Source organism: Castor canadensis, chromosome 1, assembly GCF_047511655.1.
Source record: "Castor canadensis chromosome 1, mCasCan1.hap1v2, whole genome shotgun sequence".
In the NCBI taxonomy this organism is placed as follows: domain Eukaryota; kingdom Metazoa; phylum Chordata; class Mammalia; order Rodentia; family Castoridae; genus Castor; species Castor canadensis.
This window is the reverse complement of record NC_133386.1, coordinates 152838124-152866122: the sequence shown is the minus strand read 5'-3', so window position 1 is coordinate 152866122 and position 27999 is coordinate 152838124. Positions and strand designations below refer to the sequence as shown.

General features: G+C 39.7%; 2 long non-coding RNA genes across 2 annotated transcripts in view; one reads left to right on the top strand and one right to left on the bottom strand.

The window, feature by feature from the left end:
• LOC141410945 (uncharacterized) overlaps nt 1–1338 on the top strand; it is a 33637-nt gene extending 32299 nt beyond the window's left edge. Inside the window, exon 3 of the long non-coding RNA XR_012435755.1 lies at nt 911–1338. This is a non-coding gene — a long non-coding RNA (uncharacterized lncRNA). The remainder of the gene's footprint in view (nt 1–910) is intronic.
• The window catches only part of LOC141410944 (uncharacterized), a 35074-nt gene extending 21229 nt beyond the window's left edge, over nt 1–13845 (bottom strand). The window contains exon 1 of the long non-coding RNA XR_012435753.1: nt 13751–13845. This is a non-coding gene — a long non-coding RNA (uncharacterized lncRNA). The remainder of the gene's footprint in view (nt 1–13750) is intronic.
• Between the last annotated feature and the right edge of the window lie 14154 nt (nt 13846–27999).

The window sequence follows — 27999 nt, the reverse complement described above, 5'->3', positions numbered from 1 at the left end:
AAATTTTGGCAATAGCCACCCTGTCTATTACCAAAGACAGTTTTGCCCAAGTGCCCAGTTCTAGGAAACCATCTTTATCACAGGAAATGAGATCTCTTCTCCAATCTAAGTTGAGCAGTTCGTAGGTTCTTTCATCTGGCTGGATTTTCCTCCACTAATGTGGTGGGATCTAAATAATCTGTGTGCCCTCATAGGTGGTCCCATTGAGCCTGAGCAAGGATCCACTTAGCTATGCATGCTATGCTGTGTATGAAGCATGGACCTCAGTTTCATCTTTTCCTGTCAGTAAGCCCGTCACAGGATTTTCTCATGTGTGAAGTTATTTGTCATGAACTTGTCAGAAGTCCCATTTAGCATAAAGATTATGTGCAGGTGTTTGGGACTTAGACACTTAGATTTAATTCTCACTCTTCCATTTACCAGATATATAGCCTTAAACAAGCTACCTTAGTAAGTTCATGGGGTAGAGGGTAAGGGTGCTCACTTTTGCTTCTTAAAGCATCTAAAAATCAGTTGGAATCAAATTGTGAAATCCATGGCAAGCTGAGTTTTTCCATGGGAGCATGTAGAGAGAATTAACTAGTTTCCATTCCCCTAGAATTGCCAACAACCCAAGAGACTAGTCTAAAAGAGTTTAAGGCCATATCTAGATACTCCCAGGCAAGAATGCAGGCAGCCAGCCTTGTGTTATGAGGTGGAAGAACAACAGTCTTTGCAGGTTTCAGATGGGAATTTTGTAAGTACTCTGGTGTTAAAGACATCCTAGTACTCAGGTATTCAGGAGATTAAAACCCAGTTTAAGAAAAGAAAGAATCCCTAAAATCTTCAGCTATTGTAGTTTGGGGATCTTTACTCTAGTATTACACCACTGATCTGACAGCTACTTTCCTCATGTTTGTTTTCAACACAGGTTCCACTCCCGCCAATTTTAGGCAGCACCTTCAAGCTGGCCCTGACCCATTTGTGTTGCAAAACCTTGTGCAAGTTGTATGTATAACCGAAGCCTAGCCCCTTCATCCTAAGACAGCCAACTGACAGTCACCTGAAATAGGGAGTCAGAGCTGAAGTTCTGAAACATCACACTATTCACTGGAAATGAGTGATTTATTTCCCTATTTGAAGTCTACTCTAAGGTATCTGTTTTTTTTATTATCATACTATTTTTTTCTGGGGGTACATCATGACATTTATAAAAGTTCTTACAATATACTGTAGTTGAATTCACACCTTCACTGTATATTCCTGTTTTTTATTTTAAAAAAATAATAAACTCATAAGAAAACTAAAAAGAGAATACGAACTACACAAAAATGGGAAGGAAAATAAAAAATAAAATTTTATAAATTTTGGAACTACACAAAAATGGGAAGGAAAGTCAAAAATAAATAAATTTTATAAATTTTGGAACCCATAATAACTATATCCATTTATGTTAGCTTTAACCTTAACCAATGTGAATGACAACTAGAGTCTAACATTAGTCTAAACAATTGCAAGTAGGTCAAAATGTTATATTATAGTCAACATATGTGCTCAATCTCTTATTTCAAACACAAAGAAAGAAATATATTATTCCAATTACAAAACTCAAATATTCTCATTTCTGCTAAATAATTTTGAACAAAGATTTACTGGATATTGGGTTAAAGAAGTATGAAATTGGGCTGGTGGAGTGGCTCAAGTGGTAGAGGCATTTGCATAGTAAGCATGAGGTCCTGAGTTCAAGCCCCAGTACTGCCAAAAGTAAAAATTAAAAAAAAAAAGTATGAAATTATTTTTTGCTTTGGTACTTACCTATGTTTGGCTAAACATGTTTGAAATGTAAAGCAGAAGCCATCACTGCCTTTCCCTGTGTGGCCAACTTCTCAAGCTCATCAGTATATTTTACCAAAAAGATGTAGATCTCATTATTTTGACTTCCTCTCTGCTGTGCTTCCCCTTCTCATGTTCACACTGGCTGTGTGAACACATGGAGGGGATGTGAGGGGTTCTATTTATTACCCGTATCAGGTGAGATTCTTTGGCCACAAGTAACAGAAAACCTAAGAAAATAGCTTTAACAATAAACATTTATTATCTCATATAAGAAGAAGTCTCAGTCAGCATGTGAGCTGACTAAGTAATGTCACTATGGATCCAGGTTCTTTTCATTTTTCTGCCCTGTCATTCTCATTATCAATGTTAGCTTTGTCCAGTGCTAGGCATCACATGCAAATACATCAACATCTCTTCCTAGTGTCTCTTTTTCATGAATAAGCAAACTACTCCCAGAAGTTTCCACTGACCAGAACTGCATAAGTCAACCTGTCCATTTCTATACTATTCAGTGTGAAGAGGGTGATTTGTGTAAGGAACTACATGACTGAGGGAATAATGAATTATAAGGGGAGCCATGGGGTTTTATAGAAGAGGAAGAGAGAAAATGGATGTTAAGTAAACAACGCCAATGTCTACTCATCCACTGGGGATTTGTGGGCTCCTCTGTGCTACAGGAAAATTAACTTTCTGCTGCCTTACTCAGGACCACATACTAAACAGTCGCAGATATTGTTTAAAAAAAAAAAAAAGAGTAATCTTGGGGGCTTTCCATTACTGCGACACTTTCTCCCTCTCCTCCTCCTTCTGCTCCCCCTCCCCCACAGACACAGACACACTCACATACTTCTCCCCAATTGCTTTTTGAACAGTAACCCTGGGCTATCTTTGCTTTTCCACTGAGCATGTCTCTTAGGCATGTTAGGCCACATGGGATTACAATGGCTTTATATTCTTAGACTGTAAATAAAGCTCTACCAACTTCCAGTCAAATGGGCCAGAAATGTTATGGCAGTATTTCCAAAAGTATATCCATAAAACTCTAGGAATAGTCCATAAAAACAGAGTATTCTATGGTCAAGTAAGTTTAGGGAATATTGCATATGCTTTCCTTTTCTTGTAGTTTATAGATTCAGAAGACTCTAAGAAGTTCTATAGCTAAGTAAACTGACTCAGAATGAGTTTTAAAATCAAACTGCCTGTATTCAAATCTGGATTTTACCACTTTCCAGATGTGTATACTTCTGTTTTCTCATTTGAAAAAAAGGAAGCCTAAGAAGTGGGTAAGATAATCCATTTGAAAGCTTTCAGCATGGTGCTTTGTACATTCACTCATTCAACAAATATTTACTAGTTATATACTAGATGTCAGTGTCTCAGTTCTCATGGAGTCTCCATCTGTTCATGGAGGAGGGAGGGGCCAGATGATAAGTCAATGAATAGAATAATTTCAGATATGATAAATACTATAAGAAAAATATAACATAATGATGTTACAAAGCATAACTATGTTGTTAGTAGCTGTTTTAGAGGAAAGAATCCAGAAAGGCATTTCTAAGGAATGCATTTTTTTTTTAATCTGAGACCTGAGATATGAGGAGACTAGAGTCATATATCTATTCATTCATTCATTCATTCATTTATCCAACAAATGTTTATATTAACACTTAGTATGTACCAGATACTGTTTTAGACACCAGTAATAGAGCAATAAACAAAATTCTGCCAGTATATCTGCCATAATGGAACTCACATTCTAGTATAGGAAAATACATAGTGTGGCAAGCAGATAAGTGCTATGGAGAAAAAAATTCTCCATAGAGAAAGGAATTTTTCTGTGGAGAAGGAATTTTTCATTTCAATTTTAAATTTTTGAACAAGGCTACAGGGATTCCCTCACTAAAAGGGTGATACATAAACAAAGAAATATTTGAAAGAGGTGAGGAAGTGAGCCATACAGAAATCTGGGGAAGAATTATAGGCAGAAAGAAGCAGCAAGTGCAAGGTCATGGGGAAGGACATGCTTGATGCATGTGAGGAAGAGCAAGGAGGCTAACATGTATGTCCAAAGGAGAGCAAGTAAAACTGTGGTAAGAAACAAGATGCCAAATTATGTAAGGATAAGCAAAAGTCTGGAGTAAATTCTTCCAGGCAGTTGTAACAACAACTACAAAGGCACAGAGGCTGGTCTATTCCAGCAACAGAAAAGTGGCTGATAAAGCTGAAGCACACTGGGCAAGTGGATCAGTAGAGATGAGGTCCAGAAATCATTGAGGTTGGATCATGTAGAGGCTTATAATTGATTATAGGCCAAGATAAGGAATGTATATTTTTAAGTGCACTGAAAAATAATTATCCATAACTGCTATTGTTATTTATGAGAGACTACTCTGCTGAACACATTGAAAAGCGTCGTCTTGGAGCCAATTTTAACTAATTCTCTTGTTCACTCTCCATATCAGCCAATCCATAGTGAATTATGTCATGGGAGGACTGACTATAGCAGGAACTTGCTAATGGATCTTCAGACTATTTTATTTAAATTACAGTTGATCAAATCACTTCTATCCTCAAATTTTCTATTGATTTTTTTTTATTTATTCTTACAGTGAAGTGAAGTCCATGCACAGTAACTGGCAAAGATTTCAAAGTCTTCCTCTTATAACTTCAGCCACGTTGTCCTGTCAGAGGCACCAAAATCATGTTCTGGGTGTACATACATAAATATAGCTCTCCCACCTACCTCATGCCATTCCCTCAGCCTGAATTCTCCTTTCCCACATTCTTTGTTAGAAATTTTCTGTTCACTCAAAGTCAGCAGAATGCCCACTCCTCTCTGATGTGCTTGATATTCCTAGACAGTCACTTCATCAGGAGCTCATTAGTGTCATTTGTGCCCCAGTTCAATGTTTGTCAGAATGTCTTTCTGAACATTTAGTTGTCACTTTTTTCACTCCTATTAGATTGTAAACACACTGAAGCCAAGGGCTAGATTTCTATCATGCTTTCTAGAACATTTGTTGGCCCAATTGCTAGCACAAGGAGGAGCTCAGTAAGTTGGTGATTAAATTTAAGAGGTAGTGATTTGCTAAAAGCAGTAATGCAGTAAAGAATTGGGACACAAAGAAAATGGTCATGTTAGCCAGGCCTAATGCACTAAGTAACCCCAGAACTTACAGTGGGGCACTGTAACCCCAACACTTGGGAGGTTGAGTCAGGGGGATTGGAAATTCAAGGCCAGCTTGGGCTACATAGCAATACCTTGTCTGAAAAATATATGTATATTGTCATGTTGTCATCAGTAATAGTAGCATTGCTTCTCAGCCTTTTGGCTAATATCAAGCATAGTATCAGGAATGGTAGCTTCAATTTGTTTGGTCCCTAACTATGGTACAAGCATTATCTATATAGCAGCTATTTAACACTTGTAGCAACCTAGTGAAGTATTATAACCCCCAGTTTATAGAATGAGTTTAAATAATTTGCCCAAGTTCATAGAGTAGGTAACAGGGCCCAAACTTAGGTCCCTCTAGCTTCCAAATGTGTGCTTTTCCCATTATTTATGGTATCAACCAGGATCTAGCCAGAAAAAGAAACAGTCTCTCAGAGGAAGGGATTTTTTTAACAGATGAATGGAAGAGCAAAGAAGTGAAATAAAGAATGGTAAAGCAGGACTGGCAAAGTGGCTCAAGTTGTAGAGCACCTGCTTAGCAAGCTTAGCAAACATGAGGCCCTGATTTAAACCCCAGTGCCACCAAAAAAAAGAATGGAAAAGCAATCCACAGATTAGCAAAATCAGGAGGTCAGTCCCTTGTTGCATGGGGATACTAGGAAAAGAAAGTATTGCCACGGTTCCAAAACCTGGGCTGTTGGGTAGAGGGAGCAAGAACTGCTATAGTTGGTGGGACTGCCCAAGTAGAACTGGGACCAGGAAGGGAGAGGCTTCCCCGTGGGAGACTGCCAGATTCCACAGGAAGCAGGAAAAGAGAGAGTAAGAAATACCCTGGCTTCTCCTTTCCCCTGCTGCCAGGCTTCTTAAGGTGCTTCTTACTGCTTTCCCTGATCAGAGGCCAAAGCACAAGAGAACCCATGAGAGGCAGTGGTAGAGGAGAATGGGAGAACATGGGAATGGGTCTGAGACACACACCAGCACCCACCCCCTCTCCTGAAGTGAAAGAGACTAGGAAGTGAAATGGTATTTAATTTGGGGCTAAAGATAAATAGCAAATATGTTAAGTAAATTTAAAGGAAGGGAAGATTGATGGAAGTTGTAGTAGCAAGAGAGACTTCAGAAAGTTACACCAATTCCGACAGAAAGGAAGACCTTCTTCAGGTGAAGAAAAGTGAGAAGGTGTTCCTGACAGGAACCACCTAAGTATTTTCCTGTGGGCAAAGAATACTATCCATTCATCTTAGAAGTTTTTTTACTCAGTAGATAAAATGGAATAGCTGCAATATACAGCAAAAGAATAATGAAATCACCCACAAAGATACTCCAGTCTCAGGGAATAACAAGTAACACATCATTATCTTCATTTACTTTACAGAAAAAAATTGTGAAATACATATGTATGTATGTACATATTGTATATATATGTATTTCACAACTTTATACATATGTATATGTATATATATGAGAAATTTGCCATTTTAATCATTTTAAGTACAAATCAGTGGTATTAATTATATTCACAATGTTGTGCGGTCATCACTCATCTGAACATTTTTCATCACTCCAGACAAAAACTCTGTAATAAACAAAAACTTTTTATTCCCTCACACACACACACACACACACACACACACACACACACACTCATGATCAATTTACTTTTAAATATACCAAAAAATAAGATAGGTTAGTGATTAGTTAGAAGGAGATAGATAGATACATAGATAGATGATAGATGACAGGTAGATAGTAATAAAATGTCACTAGATGGATAGAGATATATAATAAAATGCTAATGATAGAATCTAGAGAGTGGGTATACAGATGTCCTGTAAATTTTTTTTACCTCTCTTGTAACATACAAGAAATATTGAAATATTGGGGCAGAATTCTATGCTTAGGCCCCAGCCCCAGAGATTCTGATTTAACTGGTTGTGTTTGTGTCTGGACATCATATTTTCTTTCCTAAGTCAGGGTCTTGCTATGTAGCCCAAGCTGGCCTTGAATTGGCTTTGTAACTCCGGGCTTTCCTCAAACTCATGATCCTTCTGTCTCAGCCTCCCAAGTGCTTGGATTATCATGCCTGGCTTAGTACATCGGATTTTTTTTAAGTTCGTTGGATTGATTCCAATGTGCAACTAGTGTTGAAAACCATTGCACTAAAGTACACCATGAGATCACAGAGCCAGGGAAAGCAAAACAGGGTAAGGGGTACATAGGAGGAGTGGGAAGAAGGGACAAGTTTGTGTGTGCATATCAGAGATGGGATTCTGTATGCTTTCAGGATGGGTAGATGGGCTCCATGTAAAAGAAGAGAGCAGAAGCTACTCAGTGAGTCATTGAGAACATCAGACTTCTCTAAAGTTCTTAAAATGGGGCTGAAATGTTTATACTTAATTTAATCTTTTAATTTGGCACGATTCATCCTTTGCAATGTTTACTATAGTTTTAAACTAGGGCATCCATCCATTCAGAATGACACTTTTGGTATGTTAGCTCTCCCTTAACCCTTGAGAAGTGTAAGATCTACTTTCAATATGTATATAGAAATATTTTCATGTTTTAATATCTTTACATCACTTTTATGGTGATGAAGAGATAGGCCTGTTGAAACAGAAAGAGAACGTTATAGCCTCCAGCAGCCTTGAGTTTGCAGGTCAGCAGAGAAAGAACAAGAGAAAGTGAGGCCTGGGGAAAATAGGGGCCAGCAATCAGCTTAGCTGTAGGGCTTGGAGGTTTGACAGTTCCAGAGATGCATTTGTAACTCAATTAATCAATGAAAAATGTGATTGATGTTCCCAAGAGAACTGATTTCCTTACTGCCTAAATTACAATACAATATGCCCTCTTAAGTAGGACTACTATAATCTTCTATAACCCTTCCCTTATCCCCAGCTATTTTAAATCTTACCCTGGGGGTTTCTGTGGCGCATAAGGTCTGTCCCTGTGGTAAATGAAGAAGAGTAGGGGACAGAAACACAAGCGTCTGATCCCTTGTCATGGGACCCCAGCTTGACTCAATACAATTGCCAGCTGGAGGCAAAACAGGGCCCAAGGGCAAAGGCAGAATGGCATATGAGGAAGAAGATCAAAGGTCATTCCCAGAGAAGCTGTATCACAGGTGAGATCTAAGGGGAAACTACTGGATTCAAAGCAAGAAGCAAGCAGAAGTGCAGGAACCAGGGGACTGCAAGAACACGACAGGAAGAGGGTACAAGATGGGAAGAGAATTGAGGGTTTGGCCATGAATGAGGCCAGAGTCCCTCAGGCTCATTCTTTTTGGGAGTTTACTCTGTGGTGCTTGGGTAAACAGGCAGGAGCTAGAAAGGGCAGAGCAGAACAATCTTTTAAAAAGAAGTCCCAAACCATTTTATCACACAGTGTATTAACTGATGCTTCCTTGGAAGACCCTGAGCCATTGAGAAGAGGTTAAATGTGGTATTCTCCATGTTAGAAGTAAGGGAAGTATGTGAAATATTTTAGAAAAGTTTGCAAATACCATGGTTTAAAAAAAAAGTGGTCCTTTTACCCTTGAAAGGATAATTTTCAGCTGCCAGGAAAATTCACATATATATAATCCCACGTTGCTTCCATAAATCTCGGTAGTTGGGCAGTGATTCAGAGAAGCGGAGGCATAGCTTTTTTACTTTGGACGGCTCCATTTCTCCCAGCTAACACAACAGGTATTTTCCTTTCTCCCTTATTTTGCAGTTGGTAAAGTATATTAGCACTTACCTAGCTTCGATCCAATATGGAAATTTTGAAAACTTTCAAGGAAGGACTATAACAGGCTAACATAAACCCTGCACTTTAGTCACTATATCCAGTGTTGAGACACTGTAACTGACCCTGCTAGGTACTGTCACTGAAGAGCAGAAAGGAGTAGGGAAGAAGTGCCCCAAAGAAGACTAAGAAAGTAAGAGTGTGGGAAAGAATGCTCTGCCAGCTACCTACCACAATCTGTCAAGTTCATGCAGTAGTAAGTGAAATAGCAGGAACCTAAACCCATGTTTGTTTATCCTTAATCTTTTTCTCTCCTACTGTCATGTCTTTTTTGCTGGGGAGAACATTTACTGCCAAACTCCTGGTGTTCTACTGTCTGCCTTCTGTCCTACTGTGATTTCACCCCAAGCCCGCAGTCCACTTGGGTGGAAATACAGCCTATAATGGACTCAAAGTTAATCATCTGCAGGGTTCCCCTGATAAGTCACAGAATGTTTGCTGCGCTCCTTCCAAGAGTCAACAGCAGCTGTGGGGATGTGCCGACAATGGCCTATGGCATTCTGAGTGCTGGCTCAGATGGGAGGCAGTGTGTTGGGGAGTCTATCTGAACACCACCATCTGGAATGCCTCTGTTGCCCTGAAGGCACTTGTCTGCATCTCAAATGGACACAGCTTAGAAAGATGCCAAAAATTGAGCCAAAATCACTGAATGTACAAATGGCCTGACGTCAATGGAATTTGCTCATAATTTAGGCCTCATGTGTGATGTACTGTCTGAACTCAATGATCTGTCAAAACAATCAAGGAGGAAGAAAAGAAGGAAGAAGAAAAGGGGAAGGAAAACATGAGGAAGAAGAGAAGTAAGAGATGGAGGAAAAGGCGGAGGAGAAAAAGGAAGAGGAAATTAGGACACAGCCAGTGGCTGTGGCAGGACAGGTTCAGCTTTTGGCTCCTGGGGCCAACAGTCCCTGTAAGTTTGTTGAAAGCACCAGTGCCAAATAAAACATGGCCTTTTAAAGTACTGAATTATGTGAGTGCAGAGTTGTTAAAATCAGTGTAGCAAAAATCCAGCTGGGTTTGGCCAGTGCCACAAAGTACAAATGATGATCATTTGTACTGCCAAGACCCAAACTCCCCAGATGTGGTGGCCTGAGCAGAGTTACTTGGATATACGTCCAGATCTCCATTCTTTAAAACAAGGAATCTACTATTAAGAAACGGACATCTGCTGTTTTGCTTACTCTGTATCCAAAAGAGGATTTATTGTGAAACTAACAAAGCTTAAGCTTCAGAGCTCTTCACTTGCATGACTCCCCAGGTGGAGAAAGGAAACCAGATCACAATTAACAAGCATTCATGTATTAGCATCTCTTATAAATTACCTAAAGAAATCTTAAAAGAAAATCATCTAAATCACCAAGATTCAAACAATTTGTCTTAATTATTTTCTCATTCTAAATAAAACTCATTTGATACCTATTTTTAAATTATTTTTATTAAAGAGGGACCCAAAATTATAAAATTCCAAGTTCCACAAAACCCTCCCTGCCTCCATTGCCTTTCTGGTAACTATACCTCAATTTGCCTTTGAGAAAAGACTTTCTACTCACTCAATGGTAGGCACAGGATCTAAGCCTAGCCAATCAAGGAGACAGTAATTGGTTTAAGCAATAAGTATATGGTCCGATTTGAGCTAGTGAGAATCAGGGCCAGATTTTTGCTGGATCTTCTACCAGGTTTAGAAGACACTAAGTTGTGGGAATGCAAGTCTAGCACTTCTAGCAGCTATCTTGATCCTATAAGAGGAGCCTGACTGAGAATAAAATTAGCATAGAAGAAAGCAAAGCTGGGATATAAAAAGAAGCCAAGACCTGATGGAGTCACTTTGCCCTCCTAAAACCAGCTGTTCCAAAGCCAATATAGATAATGCTGAGTTTTTCAGATAGATAAGGCAATAAAGCCTTCATTTTTGCTTAAGATGTTTGAGTTGGGTTTCTGTCACTTGCAACTGAAAGTTTTGACTAATATAGGTGCCATTAAGCTACAGAAAGAGAAAACTATTATTATTTCCATTTAGAAGGTGGTTCTTAAGTATATTTGTCTCAATAGTTATAATAATAGACAGTAGTTATTCATCACTCTTATTAAGACTTTATTCATTGTATCTTAAAAGCAATCTTAAGAAGTCAGGCACATGGCTACACTTGTAATCCCAGGTACTCAGGAGGTAGAGATGGAGAAGATCAAGGTTCAAGGCTAGCCCCAGCAAAAAGTTTGTAAGACCCCTGCCTCAACAAAAGGCTGGGCATGGGGGTTCACACTGAAATCCCAGTTATGCAGGAGGTATAAGTAGAATAGTGCTAGAAGCTGACCAGGACAAAAATGCAAGGCCCTACCTGAAAAATAACTAAAGCAAAAAGGGTTGTGGGAGTGGCTCAAGTGGTAGATCTCCTGCCTAGCAAGTGTGAGGCCCTGAATTCAAAACCCCAGTAGAGGCCTTGAATTCAAAAGGAAAACAACCTTATGAAGTATGAACTATAATTATGTTCATCAAAAAGCACACAGATGTTCAGTAACTGGTCTGATTGGTATGCACTCTGGTTTTTGATCTTAGATTCCTGTCACACTGTACTACTTACACCAACAAATTCAGAGGCTACAATGTCATTTTGGGACAGCTCTTATGCCAAGACCTCCTTAGCTGTCAGCAGCTTGTGGATCAGTTGCCCTTAGAACAAATGCCATGGACTGGCACTTCCTTCAGAATTGGCTAGGAGTAGTAGATACCAAGAATGTAAGACTCTTTGCTAGCCAACAGGGTTCAACATCAAATCCCTCTTCTCTCAACTCTTACACAAGTTCCCCTTGGTCATCTTTCCTATAACTATATCACTTCTTAGTGCGATACTTTCGAGTTGTAACTCATCTGTCATCTCCACCCTTTCTGACATGTTGTCAGTGATACTGATGGAGAACTCCAAGATTCCATTTCAGTAATTTTCATGCTGAAGGTAGGAGAATGTGTTAAGGGCCTCTAACCTGCCTCAAGCCGTATACATTATGTCTCTAAACTGGATGACCTCACTCAGTTTCCTATAGTTCCTTCTTCTTGTACCTCTGCCAGACTGTCTTCCAGGACTGTCTGTTCTCTTCCTGCCTGTGATTCTGGCCTGACAGCTTTACAAAATTTCAAAGCCTGGATCCTACTTTCACCAAACCAAGCATTTCAGACATAAAGCCATGAGGACCTAATCCTTTCATATTTTTTTGGCAAACATTTATTATGAAGAATCACAGATGGGGGGCAGGAAAAGTGGTCTTCATGTGTCAATAGGGTTCTCAGGCAGAGGAGAGAACATTCCAGCATATGGGACAACATGATCAAGGCTAAAGGCTAGAAAAACAATAAAGAACATGATTTATTTGAAAAATACCAAGAATTTTCATATGACAGAAGCAGACAATGGTTTTTGTTTGTTGGTCGGATTTTTTTGTTGTTGTTGTTTTTTATGAGGAGGCCGGTAGAAGTACCAGTGTTTGAGTTCAGGGCTTCACATTTGCTGGGCAGGTACTCTGCCACTTAAGCCACACCTCCAACCCCAGATAGTCTTTGAGAGTCATTTTTTTAAAAAACTGATCTAGAAGAATGGGTAGAGGCCAGCTTGCAAAGTTCTTAAGGAATCTGGCAATCATGAAGCATTCATAGGGAACCAGGGAAAAATATCAGGCATGATTACATTTGTGTTTCAGACAGATCACACGCACAACAATGTCACTCCCTTGTAGTAATCAGACCCTTCTTTTTAGCCCTGCTCTCTGGAGTTTCTTCAGATCAATGCAACTTTTAGCCTCCATGATCACTAATGGCAGATTCCTCTGTCTTTTTCCTAAATGCAGAATACCATTGGCCTTATCCATCAGCCATGCTTATAACATTCCCTCCAAGAAGCAATTCTCAACCATGTGTGAGTACATGTATTATAGCAGGGATATACCATTTCCACTTGAAGGGCATCTTCAAAACCCACATGCCTTTGTGTCACACTCCCCTCTTGCTCTGGAATTTTGATAAGCCTAAGGTTTAGGAGGGGTAGTCAGAGGTAGAGAGGCTGGACTAGCATTTTGGAAAAGTTTATTCTCTTAAAGAATAGAGATCTAGAAATGAGAATTGTAATCAAGATAATAGTCTTCAAATTCCATTTTTGTTTTAAAATACAATAAAATCTGCATTTGTATTTTAATGATACCCCTTGTTTGTTGAATGTTGGCTCCAAAAAAGATATGTACACATCCTAAAACCTAGCCTCTGAAAATGTTACCTTATTTAGACAACAGATCTTTGCAGGTGTAATTAAGTTAAGGATCTTGAGATGAGATCATTCAAGTGGGCCTTAAGTCCAATGACAAGCATCATTATAAGAGAGAGAAGAGGAGAAGATAAGGACAAAGATGAAAGCAGAGACTGGAGTTATGTAGCCATAAGCCAAAGAATGCCTGGAGTCACCATAAGCCAAGCAAGGCAAGGAAATATTCTCTGCTAGAGCCCTCAGAAGAAACATAGCCCTGCTAATACCTTGCTTTCAGACTTCAGGTCTACAGAATAGTGAGAACAAATTTCTGTTGTTTTAAACCACAAGGTTTATGATAATTTGCTGTGACATCCCTAGAAAGCTAATATATATTTTTTCATTTTTTTATTGGTGCATTTTAATTCCACAGAACAGTGAGTTTCATTGTGATATTTTCATACATGTATGTAATATACTTTGATCATATCAATTATCCCTATTATTCTCCTAATCTCCCTCCCCTTCTCCTTGAGCCCCTTCCTCTTTTTTATTTTAATGCATCATCTTTCAATAGGTCGTGCTTAACGTCAATTTTCCAAAAATCAATTTTCCAAAGTGCTATATAGTAGTATAATGTAAATGAATTTGGGCAAGGTAACTTAATTCCTGAGTCAGTTTTTTTTTTTCCTGCCTAATCCCACCCTCACAAAATGTTGAAATTATTAAATAAGATAAAATAGAATAAAAGTACCTAGCAGACAAGTGGCAAACGGCAAGAGCTCAAGGATTGATCCATTTGAGAACAGGAGCGAACACGTGCTACACAGACACCCTGCTAAAGCAAGGTCTCCAGGACAGAGTTCAGGCAATAATATGCAAAGCCCTGGGCCTGTATCAGAATCTCTTTTGCATGTAACCACTTACATCCATCTGGTGTCAGCTCTCCTTTCTCACCAACTAACCACTGCCCTCTCCCCCAACCTTCTTTACTTCCTGTTTATGTAGATTGCTGTTTCCTGGCCAAGGGCACAGAACTGTTTCAGTCAGTCTGCCTTTCCCCTGGACCAACGCCAAGAATACCTTCTTTGCCCTCCTCTCATTCTGCTTTTTTCTTTCGGTATAAACCATCACAGGAATGCAGAGCAAACTGCTCACTTGAGCTATCCCCTGCTAAGCAGCTGGTCTTCCCACATGGACAGGAGCACTGCATATAAAGAAATCTGTCCTCCCTGCTTGCCCCAGCCCTTTCAAGCTATTAGTACTGGTGCTTTTTTCATTCAAATGTGCAGTTTATGGTGCCTCCATTCTGATGCTGAGCCCTGTCCCATTTATATAACGCATTCCTGATCAAGGTTGGCAGGACAGCAATCGGTTTTACTTGGCCAGAACACCAAATTAAGAGATTATTGAAATGGTCTAATTCATGGATCTCAATATGAAGCAAATATCCAAAATAATTTGACATGCTCTTTCAAACATTTGAAATTTGACAGTGGGCGTGAATATTTTGGAAAAAAAAAATCCTAGGTGACAATGACTTTCTCCATAACTTCAGATTTGTCATCCTTAACACAACAGATAATAAAGTGGACTTTGGAACCTTTCTGAGTTCAAATTCTGGTTCTGCCGGCTATGAGCTATATGACATTGGACATATCATTTAACCTCTCTATGGCTCAGTTTCTTTATCTGTAAAATAACGGTGATAATACTTACCTTCTCAATAAAGTTACTCTAATGAATAACTGAGTTAAAATTTGTTAAAAAGCACTTAGACTAAGGCTGACCATGATGGCATACATCTGTAATCCCAGCTATTTGGGAGGCAGAGGCAGGACGATCCCAGTTTGAGGTCAGCAGGGACAAAGTCAGTAGAGACCCTATCTGAAAAAACAGCTAAAAGCAAAAGGACTGGGGGTGCGGTTCAAGTGACAGAGCACAGACTAACAAGATTAATGCCCAGAATTGGAAAAAAAAAAAGCACTTAAACTATATAAGTGTAGGCAATTACTGCTATTTTTGTTTTTGTTTTTATTACCTTGCTAGAGGGAAAAAGAAGTTGGTCCAAAGGTGGAATACCTTAAATTAATGATTTGAAGATGAGGTAGTAGAGATAATAGTAGGACCGTGGAAATGGGCAGCAAGAAGTGGAATGGAGGAAAGACCGTCATTGGAAGGAGAGTTAACTGTAGCAGTGAAGGGTGTGCTCTCTGGGACAAGAATATCTGAATTTAGATCTTGCCGTCACTACTTAATGGTGGCATAACCACAAACAGATTACTTGCTTCCTCATCTGTAAAATGGAAATGATAATAATAGTAGCCATCTTACGGGGCTGTCATGGAATCAGATGAGTTAATACATAGCATGCTGATTCCTTACAACAGTGATTAGCATGTGGTATCAGCTCTTATTTCAGTGGAGATGAAAAGGTCAAGGAACTGAGGGACCAATTGTTAGCTGGACATTGACGTTCTCAGAGATGACAGCAAATTTTAAGGTAAACAAGAACACTGTGATCTATGTGTAAATGTCTTAAATGAATGAAGAGATAGTAAAGCAATAAGAAGGGGGACAATGCCGATGGCCAAAAGTCATTAGCCTTCAAGTGACTGAGTATATCTTTCACAAGAGTATGGAAGCACTCACTGAGAGCAAAGAGGCTCCCAATACCATACCCTACCCTTGAACTGAGGAAATAAATTAAGGCACAAAAGAACAGTCAAAGAAAGTGCTGATTGAGTCTACAAGGATGTTTTCTGAGTAGGAAGTAATAGTCCAGATGGTGTGGTAAGAGTCTGGAAGGTGGAAGAAAGATAAGCTACATGAACATCACCAAAAATGCTTTGTACAATAAACGGTCTAGACCAACACTATCCATTAGGACTGGCGACAATGACGGAAGTGTTCTATATCTGTGCCATCCAATAATGTAGGCAGTGTCCCCATGTGTTTACTGAGCCCTTAAAAATGAGGCCAGTGTGATCATTATTCCTAAATAATCACTGAGGAATTTGAACTCAGAGTCATTCTGCCAGTCCAGTAGTAGTGTTTCTATCAGGGGGAGAACTTACTGCTTAAGAAATACTCTGATAAGTGCTTGAAGTGCAAAAGAATGGGGATTCTCTCTGCATAAAAGAAGAGAATTTCATTTCATTTTGTGCTAGGAAAGGAAGGACCATTTTACATTTCAAGGGCTCTGGGATAGAGCATGGAGAGGAAAGGAGAATTATTTAAGATGCTAGTGTGCTGAGCGCACTAAATATGTGACATGCACCACAGAATAGTCTGATCAATTACAAATGTTTATGGAAATGTTTTGGTTGGAGGTAACTCATAAAAATATTGTCTTCTATTTGGATGCCCAGGGATAAATCAGAGCCAGCACAATAGAGGCAGAGGGTCAGACAGCATAAACTTGTGGGAATCCCCAGAATCTAGAAATTCTGGGGAAAACTTTGCGCTACCCCATATGGTGGAATCAGGTAGCTGAGGCAATCTCATCTTGCTCTCATTTATCAGGGAGGCACAGCTTTTATCTGGGATACAGTAGGAAAGAAAGCAAAGACAAGTGGGACCTTTAGGCTGGCCGGATGAGTCACTGCCTGTTCATGGGCATCTCTGCTAGACTAGCCTGCCTCCAAGGCTGATCTTCCTGATGTCCTGTGCTCTCATCACCAGAATGGCCTGTTCAGCTACGGCTCAAGTCTTATCACACCCCAAGAGGTGTCCCAAGGATGTCTGTTGACAACGAGTACTCTAAGTACTAGAATCTAGAAAGTCAGAAGGGAGAGATAGCAGTAGCATCTGATTGCTCTTAATTTTTTTCTTTTTTGCTGGTGCTGGAGTTTGAACTCAGAGCAAGCACTCTACCACTCAAGCAATACCCCTAGTCCTTTTTGCTTTAATTTATTTTTCAGGTAGGGTCTTGCTTTTGCTCACAGCCAGCCTTGGACCACAGTCTTCCTGCCTTTGCCTCTCACATAGCTGGGATTATAGATATGAGCCACCATGCCTGACTTGTTCTTGAAATAGGGTCTCATTAACTTTCTTTTGTCTGGGCTGGCCCCAAATTTATTTATTTGATCTCTGCCTCTCAAGTCGCAGGGATTGCAGGCACGTGCCAGCCTTGTTTTTGAGCTAGGGTCTTGCTAATTTTTTGCCCAGGTGGCTTTGAACCACCACATCTGGCAGTTGAGTTTCCCTTAATCTTAACTGCATACAGACTAAGCAAGGGAGGGCCATCAGCAAAAGTGGGACCCAGGAGGTGGGAAGAGCTTTGAGAAGCAGGAGTGCCAAGTTCCACAGAGCAGTTGAGATAAAATAGAGACAGAAACATAAATTCTTGGATATATATCAGCAACTGAGCCTTATACACCTTATGGGCCAAATCATCGTTGAATCCGAGGAGCAAGGAATGTTCAAAAATGAAGAAATCCAATGCCAGAAGCAAGTAAATATGCCAACAGAGCAGAAGACAGAGTCAAGGAATGAATGAACAAAAATACAAGACTTCTAAGCATGGTCCTGGGTTAGTTGAGGCTCCTCTCCTCAGTGGGAGGTAATGGGGAAAAATACATGCCCTGCACATTAAAACACTGTGTGTCTTAAAATATATAGAACACAAAATATACTATTTTAACTATTTTAAGTGTACAGTTCAGTTGCACTAAGTACATTCACATTGTTTTACAATTATCACCACCATCCATCTCCAGAAGTTTCCATCATTCCAAACTGAAACCCTGTACACATTAAACAATAACTCTCCCTTCCTCCCCCACCCAAAATCCTATTAACCATTGTTCTTTCTATCTATAAATTTAACTATTCTAGGTACCTCATGTAAGTGGAGTCACAATATTGTCCTTTTATGTCTTGCTAATGAAGCATACCTTTTTAATATTCCCTCAAAAGTCTGAAAACATGTCAGATATACCTCAGGTTGGGCCCCTGCTAGGTCTTCAAATAAACCAACCACATGCTCTTCCCATGGTTTCTTCTGGCGCTGCCAGTTTGTCTCTGTTATTTCCTAACCTTGATCACCACTGCAATTTTATCTCTATTCAATTGCACCACAGTCCTTTCTAAATGCCAAATGGAAGGAAATTGTGCCTGTAAAGAATGAAAGCTTTTTCAACAAAGCTTAGGTAGTCTGTCATATAAACAAACAGGCATGTCTAGATTCAAACTGATGAACATAAAGCCCCTTTGATTATCTAAAGGACTCACTCTGTGACACCCCATACCTCAGTCTCCCTCACTCCTCTGATTGTGCTTCACAGTGAGGCTGAGGTGCCCTTCCACTGCCCACCATCATCCCTTTTGGCACTGAGCATCTGACTTCCTCCTAGGATTAGGATCTTTGCCCTCTCCCAAGATTAAGTCCTATTTCATCGTCCCATCTGTGTTAAAGGGTATCAACTACCTCTCTAGAGTCCCAATCATTAGTTTTCAAAATCCTTTTTACCTTTCCCCCAAAAGGCCTAAGAGTCTTCATACAAGTCAGATACTTGGTGGTGGTGGTGATATTCCAAAACTCTCAGTTGAGTCTCACCATAACCCTTGTGGCTCATGACTTCTTTCCTAAACAGATGATGGAGGATCTTGTAGTCTCATGACCACAGACTCTCATGATCTGAAAGTAAGCACTGAGAGAGATGAAAACTCATGGGCTTTAATAAAATAAGGGGTCAACTTTTGAGTCCTTCACATAGTAGAGGGGCAAACTTGGCAAATGACTACATTTGGCTAAGCTGCAGTTTTCTCATTTATAAAACTACAACATTATAGTACCTAATATGTAGGGTATATCAGTTTGGGTTAGTATCGACTGTGAGAAACAGAAACATGATACAGCAGCTTAAATAATACAGCACTCACAAGTCCTGAGGCCAAAAAGCCAAAGCTGATCTACCACTTCCTCAGACTCAGGAGTCCAGGCTCACCTCACTGCTCTCCACTCCTCAACTGTAGCCCTCACCCTCATAACTCACAATGGTGACTAAAGCAGCAGCTGACACATCTGTGTTCTAGGAAGCAGAATGGAGGAAGGGATAAAGAAAGGCATGTGCCATCTGTCTTAGGAGGAATGTTTCCAGAAACTTCTAAACAATACTTCTGCTTGTATCTCATTGGCAAGAATTTCTCACATGGTCCCTCTTAGCTGCAAGGGAGGATGGGAAATTCCAAGCAGCTTTGTGCACAGCTAAAAATTAGGAATCCTATTACCATAAAAGAGGGTTAAGGTAGATTTGGGGGAATAACTTGAGGCTCTGTTACCTAACTTATTATTGTAAAGAAGAAAGTGCTTCATCAATAAATGATGACTACTTTTAATATATTTCTTTGAGGGATTACTAAGGAGTAACTTGGGGAAGCAGGAATAAGAACTGTTCAAGTCAGGTATGGTGGTACCTACTTGTAGTCCCAGCTACTTGACTGAGGCAGAATTAATTGAACCCAGGAATTCAAGGGCAGCTTGGGTCACATAGCAAGACCTTATCTGAAAAACAAAATGAAACAACCAAAAACAGATGTGACTTACATTTTGCCCTTTTTGTTTGTTAAGATGGTGACTCACCTTGATTTTGTAGCTATAAGATGCTGACTTAAATTTTTCAAAGTTATCTCCTTTTCATATTTAAATAAGTGATATTTTAGTGGGGCATTGCTTGTTTTGAGAGTATCATATTGACTAACTCTGAGCCAGTCGGTGACAACCAAGGCCAACTCTTAAAAGATAGCCTAACAAGATACGATCTTTGGAAGCGATGATTCTCAAAAGACCTGTGCACCTCCTCAGATCTCATTCACCATCGTGGTGAGGGTTTCTGTTTTCGTCACAACTTCTGCTACATAGGGCCATATCAGCCTCATCTCCTACATAATTCTGACTTCCGCTCTGCTCATATTCTGTCTGAGGCATAGACGAGGGCTAAGAGAATCTTGTTTCTTCTGTGTCTTAATAATTCCTACATTACTCACTGAGATGCATCATCCCTAAGGATGCATCATCCCTCTTAAAGCCCCTGATGCAAATCCAGGGAATCACCAGGACACTGGAAGAGCTCATTATTTGACTGGGAGCAACAGGAACAGAATGCCCAGAATGAGAGAGATAGGGTGGTCAGATTCTAGTCTAATGGACTTCGAAGGGCTAGTTTAGCAGAAATTCACTCACCTTTTTTTTCTACTGAAATATTACATTGTATTCCAAATGTAAAACTGATAATAGCAGAACTGGTCTTGAAGATGGGAAAAGCCTAAGTCCATTCTGCTTACTGCTTGCCAAGAAACTTTACTGCTATGTGAGGAGTCCCTAGAGGTATTTCCCTGAAACCCCAAGGCTCACTCCGTAAGTCCCAGTTTGAACATTCCTGTTTTTGTCCATTGTCTTGGTTTAAGAACTGGTCAGGTGAAGAAGAAAGAAAATACCTTTGAATCAGACAGGCCTGGTAACAGATATTGGGTTTTACCTCATACTAGATGTGAGAAGGACTCAATTGATGAGAGCAGCTTTCCTTCATTATGAGAAAAAAAGTGAGTTTTTTTATATAAAATTGCTGGCACAGACAAGCTCTCAATGTTAGCTCACTCCTTTCTTATCCTTCCCCTTAAAGTAAGATGGCATCTTTGGCAGATGTTTAGCATCTTTTCCCCCACACTGACCACTGTATGTATACGTGTGGGCCTTTAAGCATGGTGTCTAACAACATATAGGTCACTTCTAGGTAGTTTTAGGAGCAGGTAGCTAATCATTATTGCAGTTTGTACAAACTGTCCCCAGGCATTAATTGAGTTAATAAAAGTACTATCAGATAAGGCTATGACGTAGTATGGATAGGCAGGCTTATTGTGCTTGAAATTTTCATTACAGATAAATATATTTATATTAAGCTATCTATCACAATAAAGAATCTGAATGCTGTTGAAGAAGTAAATAATAGTTTCTCTGTATTTTTCTATTTGTTTGAACAGAGCAACCAAAATACCCTTGTGGTCAGTATAATGTACTATAAGACATTTCATAAAAAGTCAAATGACAGGGAGAGAGCCTATTAAGCCAAAGACCAGCTCCTTCAGGCATAAGATTCATGAACACATCACAGAGAAGATGATTCAAGCCTGATATCTGAGAACATTTACTAGTTTCAGTCCTAAGTGTGGAATCAGAAAGCAAAGCACAGTGGGAAATGGTTTTGGAAGACAGAACAGTGACCCGCAAAGACATCTATGTCTAATCCCTGGAATCTATGAAAATATTATATGATGTGCCAATGGGAATTACAGAATTATGGCAAAGGTTACTAATCAACTGATGAAATGGACCTAAGCTAGTTCTCTCCAGCCCTTTTATAAAGCACTTAATCATTTCGAAGAAGGCCTCACCTCTTACTATAACCACAAAAGAGATTAAGTTTCAACATGAACTTTGGAAGGGACACATTCAAACCATAACAGAAGAAATGTGATAGAAGCAGAGACCAGAGTGACTTAATGTGAGGGCACAATCCACCACTACTGGCTTTGAAGCTGAAAGGAGCCACAAACCAGAAAATATAGGAGGCCTCTAGAGGCTGAAAAAAACCAAAGAAACAAGATTGTCTCCTCCAGGTCCTCCAGAATAGAACCCATCACTGGTGACAACTTAATTTTAGCCTAGTGAAACCATTTTGATCTTCTGACCTACAGAACTGTAAGATATTAAGTTTATGTGGTTTAAGCTACTGAGTTTGTGATAATTTGTTATAGCAGCACTAGAAAACTAATACACTGAATGACAGGCAAACACTGGGTCCCTATATGGGTCAGATGTGTACTGGGGTGGGGGAGGGACCTCCGTGAGCCAAGGTATAAGAAATTATGTGTCAAAGAAGTTGAGGTAGAGGTAGAGATAAATGTGTCGAGACTTAAAGTAGCTTAATCACCATCTTTCTGGCTTGCTGATTCATTTCTTGGTTAAACTGGAAAGGGCCACTCACTCTCCAGTTCTACAGAGGCAGGGCAGCAGGCAAAGTGAGCAAACTTTCCCAAAGTAAGCCCTTTACGTTTTTCCTTAGTCATAGGAAATCAAAAGTATTAAAACCCCCAGGTTAGTCCCTGCTGGGGAAACCTACAGACTTTCTGACATCTGCACTACCAGGATTGCTTCTGGCATAGAAGATAAGATTCATGCATACTTATGAGTGACTGTCTTTCTCATAAATTCTTAGAAACTTGGTCTATTTTGCTTTCTTTCTCATAGCTGAGAAGAAAAGGAAAGACTTCACCATGTGCAAGTTAATACCACAGGATGATAGTATTACTAGTGTTAACAACAGATACCATTTGAGTTTCACCCTTCATACACACAAAAAAATTTTAGACCTAATTTCTTTTAAGTATCATGTTCCCATAAGGTACATCTTATAGATAAAAGAACTAAAATTCATAGCAATTCAGGAAGATGCTCCCAAAATACACACAGCAAGTGATACAGCTCCACTCCTAGCCCATGCCCTTTGTGTTTTACCACTGCCCCCACTGCCTCAGGCCAGTTCCTGGGAATTCTCCTAATACCAGGCACAGATTTGGACTGAAAATCATCTCTAATAATAAAATAACAAACATGCTTTAGAAGTTTAACAACATCCATTCAGTCTTAACTTCCTACATTAGCCCCCTAAGTAACATTACCCCCTTAGGCTCCCAGTCAAATCTATCCATTTCTTCCTGGTCTAATTCTCATCCCACTCTTCCCTATTACCTCTCAAATCCAATTTGCCATGAGTGATAGAAGAGAGAAAAAGGAGGAAGAGATAAGGTGTAAGATACATCAGTTAAGCAGATAGAGTAAAATATCCTGAACCCTACCTGACAGTGAACAGCACTGGTTCCCAGCATGTGTAGAAACTGAAGCTCAGCCTTTCGGTTCAGAGTCAATGCTATATCCCAGCTCAAGCAGTGTACCTCGGGTCTTCTCTTCCCTGGGTGCCTCTACCCTATTCTTGCTTGGAACTTCTAGGTCCATCTTACTAGAGGTAAAAAGGGAAAGCACAGGAGAGATCAAAAAGAAATGAAGAAAAGAAGCAGAGAGAGTCAATAGAATGTTTGTGCAGTTCATTTGATTTTCAATACCTTGACTGCCTGCTCTGAAGAACTCTACTCTTAGCTGTGCTTAGGGGCATAGGTTTCCATTCTGTCATGGGCCCACATCAGAGTTCTTCTTCCTCCCTGGGGAAGACAGATGTTTTAATGTTTGGATATTAAGTGGCCCCGAAAAAGCTCACGTATAAGTGATTGGATCGTGAAGGCTCTAACCTAATTTATGAACTAACCTACTGATGGATTCATAATTTGGTGGGATTATTGGAAGGTGGTAGAAACTTTTCAGAGGTAGGGCCTAGTTGGAGGAAGTAAGTCAATGGGGATAGGTTCTTTGGGGCTATATCTTGTCCTGAGACCCTATTTCTGCCTTTCCCTGCTTCCTAGCTTCCATGAGACCAGCAACTTTGCTGCATCACACTCTTCCATCATGATGTTCTACCTCACCACAGGCCCCAAATGATGAAATCAGACAACTATGGATTGTAACCTCTGAGACCATGAGCTAAAATAAATCCTTCCTCCCTTAAGTTGTTAGCTCAGTTTTTGGTGACAGCACAAAAGGTCTATCTAACACAGGTGTCAATCTAGGTGTCTAAGCATCGTTAAACAAACATATTGGACTGGTGGAGTGGCTCAAGTGGTAGAGTACCAGCCTAGCAAGCGTTGAGGCCCTGAGTTCAAACCCCAGTTCCACCAAATTAAAAAAGAAAAAACAACAACATGTTGAACATAACTCTATGTCACTGTTCTAGGAATAGGTGACTCAGAGATGAAAAAACTTGTTCCCATCGTAGTGAATCTTACAGGAGCAGTGTCATGTGTTCAGGTCTCCATAAAGCCTTTCCAAAGCAGAGTCAGCTGAGACACTCCAAACAGACTGATAATGTTTGCTTAAACTCTTAAATTTCTTTAAGTCTAACAACTCTGATCCTTGTATGCTGAATCATACAAGGACATGGGTCATCTTGCATGGAAGATAAAGCTTTTATCTTAGATGCCAACTCTGACCAACTGAGAGTTGTTGCCTGGACTCTGTGTTGAGAAGAATTGTGAAACCCCATCTGGACCCTGCAGGAAAAGGAGCTAGGAGAGTCTGGCAATATCTGCCATAATTTAAGAGAAGGGTGAGAACAAATGTGCCACACTTTATTGTCCCAGCCCTACTGAAGAAAAATTACATCTTTCATAGTTGTTTCATACCAGTTTATTTCTCAACTAAGCAACAAGGTCTAGGGAAGAAAGCATCATGAAGAAGGAGCACTGGAAGCTGACACAGAAAGCTTTTCTTTCTCTTCTGAAATGTAACATAGTGGGATGCAATGAACACATGGTGTTCAGGATCATTAAGGCATAACTTTGGAGCTGGGCATTGCACTGTTCCACAGACTGTCTGATCCCGGACATGTCACATTGATTCTCATTTTTCACAGTAGTCATGTGAACTTTGACTTAACGTTTGCTGATGAACTGTTACTCCTAGGAGAAACACAAAGTTAGGTTTCTGCAAGCCCTTGATCACAACATTTTCATCAATTAATTGATATACATAGTCTCGTTTTATGTGTATTTCTGCTTACGGACCCCTTATACAATATATGTTGTTGCTTGGGATGGTGGCATACACCTGTATTCCTAGCACTCAAGAGGCAGAGGCAGGAGGATAGTGAGTTTGAGGCCAGTCTGGGCTATAAAGTGAGACCCTGTCTCAAAACAAAACCAAAAACGTGTGTGTGTGTGTGTGTGTGTGTGTGTGTGTGTGTGTATTGTTGCTGACTTATTAACATTGAACTCATGGACAACAACACTGTATTTCACGCCTGAGTGATCCTTATGTAATACATGTATTTTCTCTGTAGGGCACATCCAGCCTTCTTGTGCCGCACTCGGCACCACAATTGGGGGCATTTTTAAACAGTGAAATCACCAACGACAAAAGCACAAAAATGAGAAAAGACAGGGCACTAAATAGACTGCAAAAAGATCTTTACATTATAAGAGCTGAAACAAGAAGGCAAGGTATTGCCTTGTTCCACCTCAACTAGGAATGTGCACATTGAACTCAATTTTTTTAACCACTATACACATTGTCTCTGAAAAACCACAAATGTTTCATGAGTACTAATTTTGACTTACAAATAAATGTTAGTAAATAAACAAATTCCCAAAGGTAGAATCATGAATAATGAGGATGAACTGTGGTAGACATCAGTGAGTCTTAGTAGTGGTACCCCCACACAGTGCAGATTAAGTGACAAGAGGTGTTTAAAATGCTTCCTATGATTCCGGTTTGTTCTTGAGACCAAAATAATTGCATTTTTATCTTCTTTGCTTATTTGCCATGTTCCAGTCTGAGGGAGAAATTTCTCAAGCTAAATGCATCATCTTTATCCCTGGTACATGAACCAAAAACTACTCATACTGGTTCAAGTAAAAAAGGAGGTAATTTGGACAGATACAAGAGGCAATATCTTGGGACACTAAAGTGATGGGGTCAGCACTGAAAACCAATCTGGGTTGGGAGTAACCCAGATCAGAAGCAGTCCCGCCTCTCACATGGCTGCATTCTTACCATCTGTGCCTCTCTCTGAGCATCTGCTATGCTTTTTCTGCTTCTTTCAGCAGACAGGTTTCTTCTGCTTTTTCTGGCTTTCTTGCACCCTCATAATTTTGGTTCTTATGTGGTTCTAGCTTCTGTGGCACAAATCCCAGACAGATTTTACATGACTGGTGCCCACCTGTCATGTCTGCCTATTTAGTGCCAGTTACCCACTTCTTGTAACAGAGAAGGTGACAACACCTCTGGCTCCAGAGTTGGCCTGGCCCTGACACTTCTGTCTGTCTCTGTTTCTCTCTCTCTCTCTCTCTCTCTCTCTCTCTCTCTCACACACACACACACACACACACACATACACACACCTCTATTTCTCTCCCCTTCTCTTCCTCCTTCCCTCCTTCCTTCTTGAGAATTTAATCTGTCTTGGTTATCTTCTATCACTTCTGTCATTACTCTATGTATCTTTTTGCTACCTCATGGCTTTTATTTGTTCAGAGCTCCTGTGTATTCATGGTTTCTGCTTACTCATGAAGCCTCAATATTGCTTTGTATCTTTGCCTTTCAGCTTCTACTCTCACTGATCTTTTTCTTGTCTCTCTAGCTTTGTTTATTGAGAGAAAAAAAAAATCTTAGCATAATTAATTGCCATATATTTGGGTAGAACTTTCACAACAGGTCACACCCTATGCTAACATCTAGTCTATTGATCAGCTGCCCCTAGGTAAGGATTTGCCATGGCTCAATAAGCAGGGGGTAGAGTTGGAGAGGTTGGAGCATGCATATGCCAGAATGTAGCCACCTAAGTTTATGGATCTGCATCAAACTGATTATTTAGACCCCTCTATTCTTCTAACATTTCATGTCCAATCTATGAAGAAATACTTTTAGCTCTATTCTCAAAATATAGTTAAAATGTAATTACTCCTCGCTGCTCCTACTGCTATCACTCTGGTCTGAGTCACCCTACTTTTTACCTGAATTACTCCAGTAAACTGCTGAGAGAGCACCTGCTTCTACCCATAGTCTGTATCCAATACTGCAGCCAGAATGATCTTTTAAAATTTGAGTCCTAGTGTTGGACATGGTACTGTCCCAGCAACTTGGAGACTGAGGTAGGAGGATAACCTGAGCACAGGAGTCAAGGCCAGCCTCAGCAACATAGCTAGACCTTTCTTAAAAACAAAGAAAGAAAGAAACTTGAGTCATGTGATGTCATTTGGCAGTGACTACCTATTTCACTCAGAGTAAAAGCCAATGTCCTGGACCTCATTACCTCTGCCCTCGTCTTTACCACTTTCCCCTTGTACACTAGACTCTAACCACATGAACTTGCCTTCCCCTAGACATTCCAGGCATGCTTCCACCATAGGCCTTCATTCTAACTGCCTCAGCTGCCTGAAACACACTTTGAATAGATTTGGCCTTAACTAACTCCCACAACTCCTTTAGATCACTTTTCTAATCTCACGAGGCCTACCTGACTAACATATTTCATTTTACAACCGTAGTAATAAACACAATATGCTAATAGAATGTAATATCCACAAATAAAGAGATGTTTGTCTCTTTCATCCCCTAATGTATTTTGAAGATTTAGATCAGTACCTGGCCAAAATACTCCATGTATATTTGTTGAATTGAATTATATTCCTTGGTAGGAAGCTATAAGCATGACAGGCACTAAGGCTTTTCCTGTGCAATCTAAAATGTCTACCAGAAGATTTATAGCACTAAAAGAATATGTTAGAAAATAGGGAATGTCTCAGATCAGTAATCTAAGCTCCCATTCAAGAATGTAAAAGGCTCTGAGTTTAATCCCAGCACCGAAAAGGAAAAAAGCAGATGGAAGAAAATAATAAAGGCAGAAATCAATGAAACTGGAAACAGAACAACAATAGAGAAAAATAAATTAAACAAAGAAGTGGTTCTTGGAAAACATCCATAAATTGATTTAAAAAAAACTCTAGCAAGGCTGATAACAAAGAAAGAGAAGATATAGTTACTAATTATCGGAAATGAAAGAGACATCATTACAGAGCCTGCAGAAATCAAAAGGATAGTAAAGAAATACTACAAACAGCTCTATACACATGAATTTGACAACTTAGATTAAATGGACAATTCCTTGAAAAAACTACCACAACCATCACAACTCACAGTATGCAATATATCATTTGAATAACACTATAACTTAAGGAAATAGATTTTCTTATCAGAAAGGCTAATTTTTTTTAAATTATACCAAATGTTAGTAAGGATGCAGAGAACCCAGATCACTTGCTGATGGCAACTAAAATAGTACAGCTTTCTGAAAACCAGTTTGGAAGTTTCCTTTAAAACTAAACATACAACTAACA